At 34.0% G+C, this 16,608-nt stretch overlaps 1 protein-coding gene and 1 non-coding gene across 13 annotated transcripts in view; one reads left to right on the forward strand and one right to left on the reverse strand.

The window, feature by feature from the left end:
* The window catches only part of MAGI2 (membrane associated guanylate kinase, WW and PDZ domain containing 2), a 1,476,658-nt gene that overhangs the window by 411,125 nt on the left and 1,048,925 nt on the right, over nt 1–16,608 (forward strand). The window lies entirely within an intron of this gene.
* On the reverse strand, nt 13,243–13,348 carry LOC115838072. Its single transcript, XR_004033127.1, has one exon. It is a non-coding gene; the product is annotated as a U6 spliceosomal RNA (small nuclear RNA).

Below are 16,608 nucleotides of genomic sequence, written 5' to 3' on the forward strand. Positions count from 1 at the left end.
CAACAAAGCACACGGAAAACGAAAAAGAGCAGGAATTGCTAGTGCAACTTCAGACAAAACAGACTTTAAACCAACAACAATCAAAAAAGACACAGAAAGGCATCACATAATGATAAGGGTACAATTTAACAAGAATGTTTAGCATATTTTCATGTCCTTAATGGCCATTCATTTATCTCCTTTGATGAAGAAACTGCAAAGTCTTTTGTTCATTTTAAAAATCTTGTTCTTCAGCTGATAATTAAGTTGTAAATATTCATTATAATTGTGAATGCAAGTCCTTTGTCAGATATGTATATTGTGAATATTTTCTCCCAGTCTATGCCTTATTTTTTCATTTTCTTAATTTATCTCTTGAAGAGCAAAAGATTTTATTATTGGTGAAGTCTAGTTTATAATTTTTTTTAATTCTTAGTTGTTTCTTGTCAAAGAAATCTTGGCTTGCCTAAATTTGTGAAGATCTTCTTCCATGTGTTTTTCTAGAAGTTTTATGATGTTAACTTCCATATTTAGATTGAAAATTCAGTTCAAGTTATTTGTCCATGGTATAATATTGAGCTGAGGCTTTAGTTTTGTTATATATACACATATTTAATTATGCCAGCCACATTCGTTGAAAAGATTATCCTTTCCCTATTAAGTCATCTTAGAAATATGTCAAAAACATTTGAAATTATGTGTCAGCCTATTTCTAGACTCTTATGTTCATGTATCTATTTGTTTTTGTTATGAAATATCTATATCTAGGCATGCCTTCATATTTAAAAGTAGCATTTCTCAGCTCATGAGAAAGCCTCAGATTTAGATATTACTTTTATACTAATGTGATAACAATAATTATACATTTCGTAAAATGACATGAACTTTACTGTTACTCAAGCATAAGTACATTTTTACTATCATCATATTATGTTTATTAAAGAATTTTATCTGATTCTTGTTATAACTATGAGCAAATATTAGTAACAACATTCAAGATAATTAGAGTTTGAGATGCAATAAAGGCTCAACAATTGCCTTGTTTTTCCAGTCCTTTGACTCATTTCTATCAAAGATCCCCATAGTATTTATATACATATTTCAGAAAACATTCCAAAATTCAGCATTATTTAATGCAAAACTTCTTTGAATGTATAAATGTTAGAAAAAATTCATAGTGTATATAAGGAATCTGCTGTCAAATTCCAGACTAGAAAAAGATTGTTTACCTCTAAGGAATAGTGGATCATGGGGCAGGTACAGTGGCTCACATTTGTAATCCCAGTACTTTAGAAGGCTGTGGTAGGAGGAGCACTTGAGACCAGGAGTTCCAGTCCAACTTGGCCAACACAGTGAGACTCTGTCTCTACAAAAAAGAAAAGAATTATCCAGGTGTGGTGGTGCATGCCTGTAGTTGTAGCTACTGGGAAGTTTGAGGAAGGGGGATCACTTGAGCCCAGAAATTTGAGGCTGAGGTAAGCTATGATTGCTCCACTCTACTTCACTGAGGTGACAGAGCACAAGACCTTGTCTCTTAAGAAATAATAAAAGAAAAGAAAAGAAATAGGGAGTCAAGGAAATTAAATCCTTAGCTACATTTCTAGGTAAAACAATAAGTTTTTTATATTTAATCATAATAATTATACATTTATGAGGTACATGTGATATTTTGATACATGTGTAGAATGTGTAATGATCAAATTAGAGTACTTGGGATATACATCACATCAAAAATTTATCATTATTTGTGTTGAGAACATCTCTTCTAGCTATTTTGAAATATATAATCTATTATTGATAACTATAGTTACCATATTGTGCTATCAAACAGTGTATTAGTTCATTCTCACACTGCTATGAAGAAATACCTGAGACTGGGTAATTTATAAAGCAAAGAGGTTTATTTGACTCACAGTTCTGCATTGCTGGGGAGGCCTCAGGAAACTTACAGTCATGGCAGAAGGCAAGGAGAAGCAGGCATCTTCTTCACAGGGCGACAGGATGGAGTGAGTGCAAGCAGGGGAAATGCTAGACACTTGTGAGAACCATCAGCTCTTGTGAGAACTCACTATCATGAGAACAGCATGAGGAAAACCACCCCCATGGTCCAATTAGCTCCACGTGGGTCCTACCCTTGACATGTGGGGATTATGGGGATTACAACTCAAGGTGAGATTTGTGTGGGTACACAGAGCCAAACTATATCAAACACCAACTGTTTCCTTCTATCTAACTGTATTTTTGTATCCATTAACCAACTCTTCATCCTCTCCCTCCTGCTTGCCCTTCCCAGCCTCTTATAAGCACCCTCCATGAGATCAACTTCTTTTTAGCTTCCATGTATGTATTAGTCCATTTTCCTATTGCTATAAAGAACTGCCTAAGATGGGGTAATTTATAAAATTATAAGAGAAAGAGGTTTAATTGACCCACAGTTCCGAATGGCTGGGGAGGCCTCAGGAAACACAATCATGGCAGAAGGCAAAGGGGAAGCATGGCACCTTCTTCACAAGGTGGCAGGAAGGAGAAGTGCCCAGTGAAGGAGGAAGAGCCCCTTATGAAACCATCAGATAGTATGAGAACTCACTATCATCAGAATAGCATGCAGGAAACCACCCCCATGACTCAATTACCTCCACCTGGTCTCTCCCTTCACCCATGGGGATTATGAGGATTACAATTCAAGATGAGATTTGGGTGGGGAAACAAAGCCTAATCATATTAACATATAAATGAAACATGATATTTGTGTTTCCATGCCTGTCTTATTTCACTTAACATGATGTCCTCCAGGCTCATCCACATCTGCAAATGACAGGATTTTATTCTTTTTGTGGCTGAATAATATTTCATTGTATATGTGTATATATATATGACATTGTATATATATACACTATATACATATGTATATATGACATTGTGTGTGTATATATATGTCATATATATATATATATGACTGGGTCTCACTTTTTCAGCCTGTCTAGATTGCAGTGGCTTGATCATAGCTCACTGCAGCCTTGAACTCCTGGCTCAAGTGATTCTCCCACCTCAGTGTCCCAAGTAGCATTCCAGTTTGTATATATACCACATTTTCATTGTTCATTCGTCTCTTGATGGACACTTAGGTTGATTCCATATCTTGGCTATTGTGAATAGTGCTACAATAAACATGGGAATGCAGATGTTTCTTAGATATATTGATTTCCTTTCTTCTGGATATATGCCCACAATGAGATTGCTAGATCATATGGTAGTTCTATTTTTTAGTTTTTTGAAGAATCTTCATATTTTCTTCCATAAAGGCTGCACTAATTAACATTCCCACCAACAGTGTACAGGAGTTTTCTCCTTTTCCACATCCTTGCCAGCATCTGTTATTTTTAGTCTTTTTGATTACAGCCATTTTAATGGGGGTAAAATAATATCTCACTGTGCTTTCGATTTGCATTTCTCTTATGATTTGTGATGTTAGGCAGTTTTTCATATGCCTGTTGGCCATTTGTACATATTCTTTTCATAAATATCTGTTCATCCTCTTAGACCCCCTCCCTTTTTTTTTTTTTTTTTTTTTTTTTTTTTTTTTTTTTTTTTTTTTGAGAATAGATTCTCACTCTGTTGCCTAGACTGGAGTGCAGCCATGATCTCAGTTTACTACAACCTCTACCTCCTGGGTTCAAGGCATTCTCCTGCCTCAGCCTTATGAGTAGCTGGGATTACAAGTGCCTGCCACCATGCCTGGCTATTTTTTGTATTTTTAGTAGAGACAGGATTTTACCATGATGGCCAGGCTAGTCTCGAACTCCTAACCTCAAGTGATCTGACTACCTTGGCCTCCCAAAGTGCTCGGATTACAGATGTGAGCCACTGCACCCAACCTCTTTGCCCACTTTTTACTGGGATTATTATTATTTTTAGTGTCGAGTTGCTTGAGTTTTTTATATATTTTGATTATTAATCCCATGTTAAATGAATAGTTTGCACATATTTTCTCCTATTCTATAGGTTGTCTCTTCACTCTGTTGATTGTTTCCCTTGCTATATGGAAGCTTTTTAGCTTGATCTAATTCGATTTGTCTGTTTTTGTGTTTGTTGCCTGTGAATAAAGCAATAACTCTCCCAGAAGAAATAATCTACGTAACTTTTAATTTAAAAAAAAGAAAAGAATTATCACACATTATATTAGCCTATTCTCATGCTGCTACGAAGAAACGCCCGAGACTGGGTAATTTATTTATTTTTTTAAAAAAAGAGGTTTAATTGACTCACAGTTCTGCATAGCTGGGGACACCTCAGGAAATTTACAATCGTGATGGAAGTGGGAGCAAACATGTCCTTCACATGGCGGCAGGAGAGAGAAGTGCAGAGAGAAGGTGGGGAAAGCCCCTTGTAAAACCATCAGATCTCATAAAAACTCACTCACTATCATGAGAACAGCATGGGGGGGCAGGGGGAACAAGCCCCATGATCTAATTACCTCCCACAAGGTTCCTCCACCAACACATGGGGATTACAATTCAGATTACAATTCAAGATGAGTGGGTGGGGGCACAGCAAAACTATACCAGATATTGAAAAGCAATTTATATAATTGCAAAAACTATCCATTTATAAAAGAGTAAATGGTTTGTATCTTTACAAATGAAAATCACTAGTAGATTCTGCCTCTATTTGGTTTTTATAAAATTATGTTTTTCTATATGTACCATGGAGTACCATGACATGGTTAAAAACAACAGACTAGACACACACACAGCAACATGAATAGAATTTAAAAACAATGCAGGCAAGGCTGCATTACAGCAGCATATTTTAGAAAAGGAAAAAGCCTTGAAACAACCCAAGTGTGCATCAAAAAGCAATTCATTAAAGAAATTATATTCCATACACAGTGACATACTATATAGCTGTAAAAAGAGATGAAAAATATCTCTATATATGATTCCTGATGAACAAAATTCAAGGTAGAGAAAATGGTGCATGATTGCTACCTTTTGTCTAAAAACAAGTAAGGGAATACAAAAATATTTTTCTTTTTAAAAAATGAAAGTATAACCTGAATGCAGTAGAGTTATCAAAATCTACTGGCTCATAACAGAAAGATTCAAAAGTGAACTGAAAGAGGCTTCTATTGGCCATAAAAAAGGGTACAAAATTATCATCAAGAAAAATAATAACAATGGATTGAAAAACAAAATTTTTTGTAATCCATAAGCTCATCATAATTAAAAAATACATGAATTAAAAAGAAAGAAAAACTCTCAGCTTGTTTGGAGGAAACTGGTGAACCGTCTCTGTAATCTGTAATCTGCTAAATAAATGGAGACAACATTTTACCTGACTTTCTTGTAAAAACCCTAACCACATAGTTGATGAGACTGAGTTCCTCTTTATAAAAATAAGCCAGCTAATGAAGATGAAATAATAAAGTTAGAATATCACTGTCACCTGAAAACCTTTAATAAAATAATCAATCTAGACAGTGGTCATCAGTGGCTACTACTAATGTCACAAAAAGAGAAACTTCTAGACATTACGTGACTCTTGATGGACGTACAAAAGGTTTTTGGCAAGTAGACAGAAATTAAAAATTAAACCTGAACCAAGTCAATCCTTTAGATTTATCCACAAGACTGCAGAAGTTTCAAGGGACAGAGGAACATGTTAAATGGCATCATAAGATATAATCCTTAAAATTCAGAAGGTGAGAAACTCTACAAGAAAAATTTTCCAGTTTCAGAATAATGACAAATATTGGAAGACAAAAAAGAAGTAAGGAAGAGCATATCTATAGATTACTAGTAGCCTTACATGACATATCAATCACATGCAATGTGTGGAACTTGCATGGTCATTCAAACAAATCATCTATTTAAAAATTCTGCTATAATTTGGAAAATTTGAGCTCTGACTTAGATATTTGATGATTAGGGCTTTATCACATTTTCTCAGTGTAATGTTGGTATTGTGATTTTGTTTTTTATAAAACAGTTACTCTCAGTGGAACTAAGAAGCAACCTTGATCTATTAACAAGCATAAAATTCTTCCCAAATTTAGGTGACTGTTGTCCTAAGCAATGGTGTCACATAAAGCCCAGAACATACAGAGAACCTTTGTTACTATTTCAGTGTGTTAGCCCTGGTCAAGTTCCAGGACTCGGGTTGTGCTTGTAATAAGAAGAATAACTAGATCCTTTCCTTAGATCAACAATTCCTAGTATGTAGTCATGAAACGCAGGGGTTTTATGACCAGAAGTATAATTATGGTCATAAGGGCCCCTGAAATAAAGAGAACTTCTAAATTTGGTTTTCACAATGATTGTCAAATTTATTTGACCATGGAACATTTTTTTCCCACATAATAGCTGTTAACATCTTGTGGAACATACTTTGGGAAAGCTGTTTTAGTTATTATATTGCTGCTTACATAAATGAAGGGAGTGAGGAAACTGCTTTGCTTATTTCTGTCATTCTGTCAAAAAATCATGGTTGGCTGGATTTTCAGCTCTGGCCAAATGTCAAAAAAAGGTTTAAGTGTCAATGTAAAGTTTTATCTTGGATTTTGGAATGCTTAATCTTTACTTGACAGTGAAACCCTACATGAACGAAAGGCAGGCATCTTGTTTAAGAAGTGAGCAAGACATAAAAGATTAACATAATTTTTACATATGGTTTTCTGAAACTGCTCAATTTGTTAAAATCGACTCTTAATAGATTTGAGTTTTTGAAGGGGATTCACCAATGTTAAAATTTACCACTGGCAATTATTTTATTCATTCATTAATTTGTACTTTATTATTTCACTTTGAGTTTAGGTTCTTTATCCATCCATTACCCTCATATGCCCTTCATTTCTTGGGATCAAGTTGTTTTGCTTCTTTTGTGCATTGAGGATTCTCAGGGGGAAAAAAAATCCCTGAAAATACAGACATGTGTTTCAAATCTCCCACAGAGTTTGTAGTGGTATAAGGATGGAAGATTGAGATTTTTAATCTAGCTATAACTGCCTAAATCTTGCTTAACGGCTTTAAACAAAGAGGAGACAAAGCTAAAATTATCCTCTTTATCCACAGCCAACTTGAATTCCTTGACTAGTATCCTGACATCCCTAGTTCTACGGAATATATTAATTTAGTGGTGGGTCATGGGCCAGGATCATTAATCCTCAGTTATGTAGGAAACATGCCCATTTCCTGACACATAGGATGTGGGGATGAATTGGGTGAAAGTACCAATGAATCTAACATCTATCCATACCAGTTGTGTGATAATCCTCAAGTCAATAATCCTATTTTTACATTGGCTTCCTCAAATAAGAGATGAAGATACTTGCTGGCTTTGCTTACCTTTTAATGTTTTTTAGATGAAATGAGATGCTATCTGTGAAAGTTATTTGGAAACTGTGAGGGATTATACGTGTGGGCTTTAGTTTAATTTAGCTCGTCCTAACTTACTGGTCTGTCACATTTTACAAAGTGGCATTTGATGGTGAAGAAATCCTGAATCATTTATTTGCTGACGCCTCACATTTCTGATGGGCAGTTCTTCCTGTGAGTGCTTTGCGCATATCTGTATGTTATCAATGTCGTGTTCTCTCACCTTACATATTTCTATTCAAACAATTTTTAAATTATTCAGTGTGCTGACAACATGGAATATCATTTATGAAGGTTTTAAATTCAATTTTTAAAGCCAAAATTAATTAAAAGTATACTTTCTTAACTTACAGGATTATGAATTGGGTTTCTATTATCTTCTTCATTTATGATTTCATTTTTGGAAAAGTAACTAAATGCTGTCCATGAGTCTAGATTGAATCAGAAATTCTATATTATTTGTAGGGAAAAGCCTTCTTAATATAAGAAATTAATAGGTTTACTAATAAAGAATAAATTGAAAACTTGATTTTATGAGCAGATATGTATCCCATTTTACATATTTTAAAATCTTATAATCATCCTTGAGTCAAATTACTGTGCACCTTATGATGTTGATTGAAACAATTCTCTTTTGGAATTTACATAATTATGCCTTTACCTATTTTTAGAAAGACTACATAAAAGGTGACTTATGAGGGTTCTTTAAAGAGGTATTTTAATTTGCTAACAGGGTAGTGTTGTCATGTTGCAGATGTTTATGTGACATAAGGCAACTATTTTACTAATAATGTCAGACAGATAAACCCAGTTCCACAATCACATAGTATGAATCACTTTTGAGTCTTAATGGAGTTACACTGCTTTTCATTTGAAATATTTCATAAAGCAAAACTAAAATGATGCTGGTAGAGCAACAATAGAACATATTTCAATCACCTTAACTTGCAGAGCAGCAACACACAGGCCCACCACGCCCCCCGCTACCCCGCCACCACCACACACACACACACAGACACACACACACACACACACACTTTTTTTGTGTGTGTGGGAATACACTGATTCAAAAATAGTCATGTGTTTGGCAAGTAGATGTTCCAAAACAAATACTTTATAGCAAGGATTTCATGCTTTTCAATTTATTATGTGTGCAAAAACATCTGTAGAGGTGATTATTTCTCTCGTAATAAACCTAGTAGGAACAATTGCAGAACTTTAAGTATCTAAGTGGTAATCATTAAGGTTTACATTCAGGATATTAGTCAAATTGCCAGTCTGCTCTAGACAGCAACTCAAAGCCCTAATTCCTTATTAAGAAATTCATCTTTCTTGAAGTTAATACAAAATTAGAGAGCAGTTAAATCTGGGAAAGCTGCCAGTTGTTACTGCCATATTATTGTCCTTTGTATTTGAAAGTACTGCGGAAGCAGATTTCTACCCTGATGAAGGACAAGGGTGAGTGGTTTCGTCTTATGTGCTTATGGTCAGTATTGGATTTTTCACATTTGCCTGCTGCCATTTTGGTCACACTCTGGCTAATTGACAAGTGAGGCAGCTGGGAGTGAAGATTTAGTTATAATCCCCTGGAGAAAGTTCTTTGAGTATCTTTTATAACTTCATACATAATTCTGCTCCTTCACAAAGATTGTGTATTCACCTTCTTAGTAATGAGTCTATACCTGTGAGCCTTTGAAAAAAACAATAGGAAATACAAATTACATGGGTTTCAAAATAGGAGCAGTGGCAAAAGGGCTGATTGAACTTGGGAAAGAAATGGCAAAACTAAGCCTATTTGGCATTTTAGCAACTGGAAAGTTATTTTGGTAAGTATTGCAGTTTGTACACTCACCCGCAACCTGGATACCAGGTAGGGTATTACACTGAAATGTAATTTAGCTTTAAAGATCATTACATTACATTTGACAGGTCAAATTTTGTCAAACATAACAATATTTTTATTAAGCAGAAAAAACAAGGAAAGGAAAAGCAAAAGGAAAGGAAATGGTTAAAAAACAAACATTCATGCAATATCATCAGCCTTCAGTCCTGTGACAGCTCCATGCATTAAAAGATTACTCTTTTGGAGAACTCAGTGGCATTATGATAGCAAACCCAACAATTTCTATTTAGGGTAGATGGAAGAATATAAAGCTAGCAAGGAACGAGGATAGTGTGTCTCAATATATCATCTTTTTCTTAATCTTTTGAAGACTAATTTTTTAAAAAATATACTAAAAAATAATAGTGAATTACTAGAACATTTTTTAAAATACAAAATACAAGTTCCTAGTAGTTTTCGTTGGTGTGTTTGTTTTGTTAGTATATTTAGAACTCAAAGATATAAAATTACTCTGATAAGTTGCTACAGATGTTTTTTACCCTCAATTTATTTACAGTGTCAACCACTTCACCCACTACCACTGGATTGAACTTTATGTACTACTGACAGAGAAGACCAAAAGCCCTGCCCTTATTGTATTAAGCCATTGGGCCAAATTATTATGCTTTGTTCCTGTAATAACAATGAATCCACTACAATTTTTCTAACCAAATATATATCCTGAACACCATTAATTTTAGCAACAGAAATTAATTTCCAAGATTCCTAATGCAAATTAATAACAATCCAATGTAGATATGCAAACGTTTGAGGTCCCTAAGTAATCTCCTTTGGAGTGTTGAGTCTTGGTTAAGGTATTCCACTGCTAACTAATTGTCCATAAGGTATAGATTAAAGTTTACTTACGCATCTTACACAGACATAGACATAGAAAACACAAATAAAATGTTTATTCTGAAATATTTTAATGAAAATTATAATACATATTATCAAAGAAAAGAAACAAAAAGTCAAAACCAAAATGGTTATTTGAGTTGTGTTTAAAGAAAGACTTCCTTCACATAGGTGACCAAATGGTATAAAACTTTTAAGAGACATATAGCTATATATCTTGCTTGAATCAAGTTAAGCTTTATTTTGAAGCACTTTGCCTATAGTCCATCACCTTCTGAATTTTCCAATATAGATAATACATGGAGGAGTTCTACATCCAGGATTTTTGTTTCACTAGTACAGAAACAAAGGAGACCTGGGAAGAAGCAAAAGAACAGTTCCATTGATAGAACAGATCCAAGAGCATCCCGCAACCAGGTCTTCTAAACCTGGACTGTGGTTCAAAAATCTCCTGGCTTTTAGTATTTTTGATGAAACCATTTTTGGACAACTCATGTACTTATCATTGAATTTATGTCTTCTATTACAACCATTCCTCATCACGGGAAAATAATCTGTCACAGTAAATGAATAGCTCCACGAAACTGTAGCCTGTCCTTCTCAAAAGATCTTTAAAAGACCTCTGGAAATGTTACAGTGATTTCAGATTTTAGAAAAGTTTAAAAGTTACTTATTTGTCTTGATACATCTAATAAAAACTGACCGATGAAATTCCTACATTCTTGTCCATATGTTTACTACTTCGAGTGTTAAATATTTTGTTTAGAAACTCTTTCCTTTTACTAATGTCCTTTGCTGCAGGCTTAATTTTAATAATAGATTCCCTGACAGCTACAGATAGAGTGCTTCAGATTTTTACATATTTTTAAAAATTAACATTTCATAATAAGTTGATGGTTAAAAAATAAATCTAAACCTAGACTTGATGTTCCACTCTCATAATGGGTAATGTGCCCTGCAGTCTTTTTTTTTTTTTTTTTTCTGAGTCAGAGTCTTGCTCTGTCACCCAGGCTGGAGTGCAATGGTGCAATCTTGGCTCACTGCAACCTCCACCTCCTGGGTTCACGTGAGTCTCCTGTCTCAGCCTCCCAAGTAGCTGAGATTACAGGCACCCGCCACCACACCCATCTAATTTTCTGTATTTTTAGTAGAGACGGGGTTTCACCATGTTACTAAGGCTGGTCTCAAACTCCTGACCTCAAATGATCTGCCCGCCTTGGCCTTCCAAAGTTCTGGGATTACAGGCGTGAAGCACCATGCCTGGCCCCTGCAGTCTTATATTGATTGAAGCCAAAAGAATGACAGAGAATATTTGTTTAGCAAATACTGCTTTGAAGTATAAAATTTACATATTAAAATTAATTGCATTTGCCATCCATTTTTCCTCATGATGATTCACTAGGTCAAAAACTTTCATTTTTACTTAATATAATGAAATATAGCTCAACTGAGGGCTAAAATTATATATTAAAGTTGGTGCCATCATGTTATGGTACAATCTTGTAATATAATATGTTTGCATAATAGTTTATGTTCTCTATAGTTTCATACCTGGTGTGAATATACTGAAAATGGTAAGGATTATTTTTATATTCTTATTTTCTATTTGATGATTGTATAAGATGATTATTTGGATGATAAATCTAAATCAGTTATTATATAACATTTAAAGCAGGAAATAAAACTCAGTAAAGTTGTAAATCATCATATACTTAAACTTTTTTTACAAAACAAATGTGCTTTGATTATGGACAATTTTTGATTTTTAATAAGAGAAACTAAATATACATTTTACATCAAGAAGCCAAATTCAGTAAACACTTTTTGTTTATAAAGACACCTTTAATCAATACATAAAATTATCTCAAAATATCAACAATTAGTCATTGTAGCTGAACTATAAAGAGTTGGCATAATTTAGAATACTTGCTAATTGCCCTTTATAGTTGTCCAGATTGAGCTCTCAATATAAATGTCATGCAGCTTATTAAGCATTTAATATAGAAAAATTCAGTATTTTGAGACATAATGTGATATTATTACTGTTATGCTGTTACTGGTCTGTATATGAAAGGTTTATAGTCTCTCCAAAAATGCTTTGTATTTCATCCATTTCATTTGTCATTGAGCAATACCTATGGAATAACTAACTACTAAGTGTCAGGCTTGTCTCTCTTACAAAATTTGCATTGTAGGGGATGATAACAATAAAAAAGTAAATATATAATTTTAGATAGTGGTAAATGCCATGTAAAAGAGTACAAGAATGGTGAATGATGAGAATGGAGTTGTGGGAGATAGGGTGAGGAGTAATATTTGAGTAGAGATATGAATCACATAAAACCGGCAAAGGGAAGGTAATTGTAAACATGATAACAAGAGTAAGGGATGGATTTGTAGCAGCTTCTTGGTAGATTTGTATCATGCTCATGTAGAACATGATTGCTATATGTAACTCTTAGCATGCTGATAAGGTGCTAGTTGTTCAGATGTATAAAAATATAGAAGAATGGTAGTGATTTATTGAGATTCTGTTCCTGAGAGCCACTTGTGAAAGTAATCAGTGATAAGTTCCATATCATTCCAAGCTTTTGCAATTTAATTATGGACTCGTGCCAACAATATTTGCATACAAATTGTCCTTCAGTGTTGTATATAAATAATCCAAGTCATTTGAATTGAAAAGCATGATACTAAAATGAAGTTTTGGGAACTCTATTCCCAAGAAGAATTCTGGGATTTGTGTTTTGATTTTCACAGTATCTCCTGATTTTAAGTGGAAGATAAGATCAATAATTTGAGAAGGATGTGCCATGATAATGCCACTCCCATTAATATAGTAGATTCTCTCTTCTGTTACCTTCTTTTGTGTTCATCCACCCACTGTCTACTTAAACACTTGCTATGTTCATGCGTTTAGCATGTTTGCATCTGCTTTCTTATTTTTAGTCCCAAATTCACAATGTGTTGAAACAAAGGAACAAACAAAAACAAAAACAGAGAACCATGTCCCTGTGGTCTGTCATGTTGCCACACCCCTAAAAACAAAGTGAAACAAAATACCTCCTTGTCCCAAAATCTAATCTGTGTCAATGTTACCATCATTTTCTCAATCTCTCTGCTAGAAATCTTGGCAAAATTGTTTGTTTGTTTTATTTTATGGAATGCTTCATGGATTTGTGTGTCATCCTTGTGCAGGGGCTATGCTCATCTTCGCTGTATCATTCCAATTTTCTATGTGTGCTGCCTATGTGAACACAGAAATCTTGGCAAAATTGTTTATTCTTCCCTCACCAAACCCAAATCCATTTCAGTCACCAACTCCTGGATACCATGTTTCACTTCCTCGAACATTAAACTCAGCCTTTTGCATATAAGGTTAGAACCTACACTTGAAATAGGAGTTCAAGGTCTATCTTTGGGCCCAGTACCCATGGAGGATGTGACATACTCCTCAGTGGGGGTGGCTTATCCTCAGAGGCGTTGAATGAGGAGTCTAATGTGCCACATGCAAAATAAACTACGTAATATTAATATTTTGGGGATAAGCCCTTTTCTGTGCCCATCCTTCTTCCAGGTCTTGTTGAGAATTTCTAGCATGGTGAAGAAATTGCTTGGCACAAAATCAAGAGACCAGAGTAAACATTACACCTCTGTTGTGTGAGTTTAGGAGAGTTAATTCATCTCTAAACTCGTTTGATTATTGGTAAATTAGAACACCACCCTATTTACCATTTACAGTTCTCTGGTTGAATAAATACAGTAATAAATATTTTAAAACTTTGAAATAGGTAATATTTTACACACAGAGAAGGCAACAGTATTATTGTAGTTAATTAACACTGAGTGAACAAAACCTTAAATAATTTAGTTTTACTACTCTGAGCCTCACATTCTGCATTTTACACTAAATAACTTAAGTTAAAAATGAGTTCTAAAATGATATCCTCTCTCACTTGCAAAACAGAATTGCCTGGTTTGAAGGTAGAATCAAGAAATAAAAACATTTCAGGTCACCAAATATGATGATAGCTATGAAACTGATAAAGATTATACGTTGGGTTTGGGGGGGTCTTTATTTTAAAAAGGTGTTTTCTATCTTAAATACCCCATCTTTAGTTAATCGCGTCTCTAAAATCAGCTTTCTTCTTTAATGAATGACTTCAAATATTTGTATAATTATTAATAAAATTGATAGCTGCTTTGTAGATTTTATTAACACAGGATAGTTTATTTTAAAAATATTAAAAACTTCAACCATTTCTCCAGATTTTTAGGAGTCAGCAATTAGGTATTATCCTTAAAAGTATTACTCACTAAAAGCTAGCAATCATGGTACTATTTTCTGAAATGATCATGCAGAATAGTTGTTTTTCATTGCTATAGTATGATTTTAAGTAGTATAGAATAAAAACAGGTGTCTGGGGCAGTCTATAGTAATGCTACCTCTGAAAATTCTAAGGATATTTGGCCACATACTTCCATAAACATAAAATAGACTATTTAAAATATAATATTTGTGTTTTTTATACTTACTTTCAAAAAACAAAATATTTTGGTTAATGTATAAAGTTGATTATTTATCAAAAGACAGTAAAATTTCATTCAAATGAGATTTTTATGTGAATAGGTAATTTATAAAAAAGCCCCTTTCATTACCAAGACAATAGCTTATCAGTCCAAAATAGAAAATATATAGTAATGTCTGAGCCCTCTTTTATGACATGGAGCATTCCTGGACTTTTATAACTAGCACCGAGCAAGTATTTTTGCACTCATGTGTTTGAAGTGTTTGTCATGATTGAGAGAATCATTTAAGTCATCAATTAGGCAGGGATGCAATTGGGTTTTAAAGATAAAAATTATATTAGGCAAAAAATTAATTTTGTTACAAATGTGGAAAAGCAGTATTTGTGCTAGCCCCTGATTCTCATAATAAGATAGTAATGTTCTGTATAAAGGTAAGTCATTGGACAGTATAAAACTATTTTCTGCTCCTTGAGCCTACCCATAGGAAGTAGTTAACCATCGGCTTCCTTTAGACCTCTGCACTGTAAATACAACTGCCTCTCTAGCACCATTCCGAAATGCGAAATTATGCATCATATGTGTATCTGTGTAGAGGCATATGCTTGTGTGTGTGTATGTGTGTATGTGTGTGTGTGTGTGTGTGTGTGTATATATATATATATATATATATATATATTTTTTTTTTTTTTTTTTTTTTTGAGATGGAGTCTCGCTTTGTCACCAGGCTGGAGTGCAGTGGAGCGATTTTGGCTCACTGCAACCTCTGCCTCCCGGGTTCAAGCGATTCTCCTGCCTCAGCCTGCTGAGTAGCTGGGACTACAGGCGCACACCACCATGCCCAGCTAATTTTTGTATTTTTAGTAGAGATGGGGTTTTACCATGTTGGCCAGGATGGTCTTGATCTCTTGACCTCGTGATCCACTCACCTTGGCCTCCCAAAGACATATTTTTTACTGTAATGTTTTTCTTATTGTCCTCTCTGCCTTGCTGCCAAAGCAATAAAAATTCATTTACAATGAAGTTTGTACTCTTTTATTTTTCTCGATTTTGAAAATTATTCTTGGATAGTCACATGATTTTTAAAAAATTATTCTATATTGACAATTTACAATTCTATACATTTATAGATTACAAAATGAAGCTATGATTTATTAATACAGGATGGAATAATTAAATCAAGCTAATTATCATATCCATCATCTCAAATACTTATTTTTTGGTTGAGAACATTTGAAATTTACTCTCTTAGCAATTTGGAAATGTACAATACACTGTTGTTAACTACATTCACCATATTGTGCAGTAAATCTAAAAAAAAATTTCTGTTTCACTGAGATTTTGTACTCTTTGACCATCATCTTTTCATTCCCAGTCATCATTCTACTCTTGGCTTCTGTGAGTTCAGTTGGTTTAGATTTCACATACAAGCGAAAACATATGGCACTTGTCTTTCTGTGCCTAGCTTATTCCACTTAGCGTAATGTTCTCCAATCCCATCAATGTTGCTGCAAATGACAGAAGTTCCTTCCTTCTAAAGGCTGGGTAGTATTGTATTTAATATATATATATATATATATATATATATATATATATATATATAACATATATATAATATTTTCTTTATCCATTCACCTGTTGATGAACACTTTGGTTGATTCCATGAATTGGCTATTGTGAATGGTGTTTCAATGAACAGGGGAGTATAGATGGCTCTTTGACAATCTCATTTCAAATCTTTGAGTAATACCCAGACATGAGATTGCTAGATCATATGGTAATTCTGTTTTTTTAGAAACTCCATACAGTTTATCATAACAGCTGTACTAATTTACATTTCTGCCAACAATGTACAAAGATTCCCTTTTCACCACATCCCCACCAACACTTACCTTTTGTCTTTTTTGATAATAGCCATCCTGATAGATGTGAAGTGATACTTCATTGTGGTTTTAATTTGCATTTCTCTAATGATTAGTGAATTGAGCATTT

Source organism: Nomascus leucogenys, chromosome 13 (assembly GCF_006542625.1).
Source record: "Nomascus leucogenys isolate Asia chromosome 13, Asia_NLE_v1, whole genome shotgun sequence".
NCBI classification, from domain to species: domain Eukaryota; kingdom Metazoa; phylum Chordata; class Mammalia; order Primates; family Hylobatidae; genus Nomascus; species Nomascus leucogenys.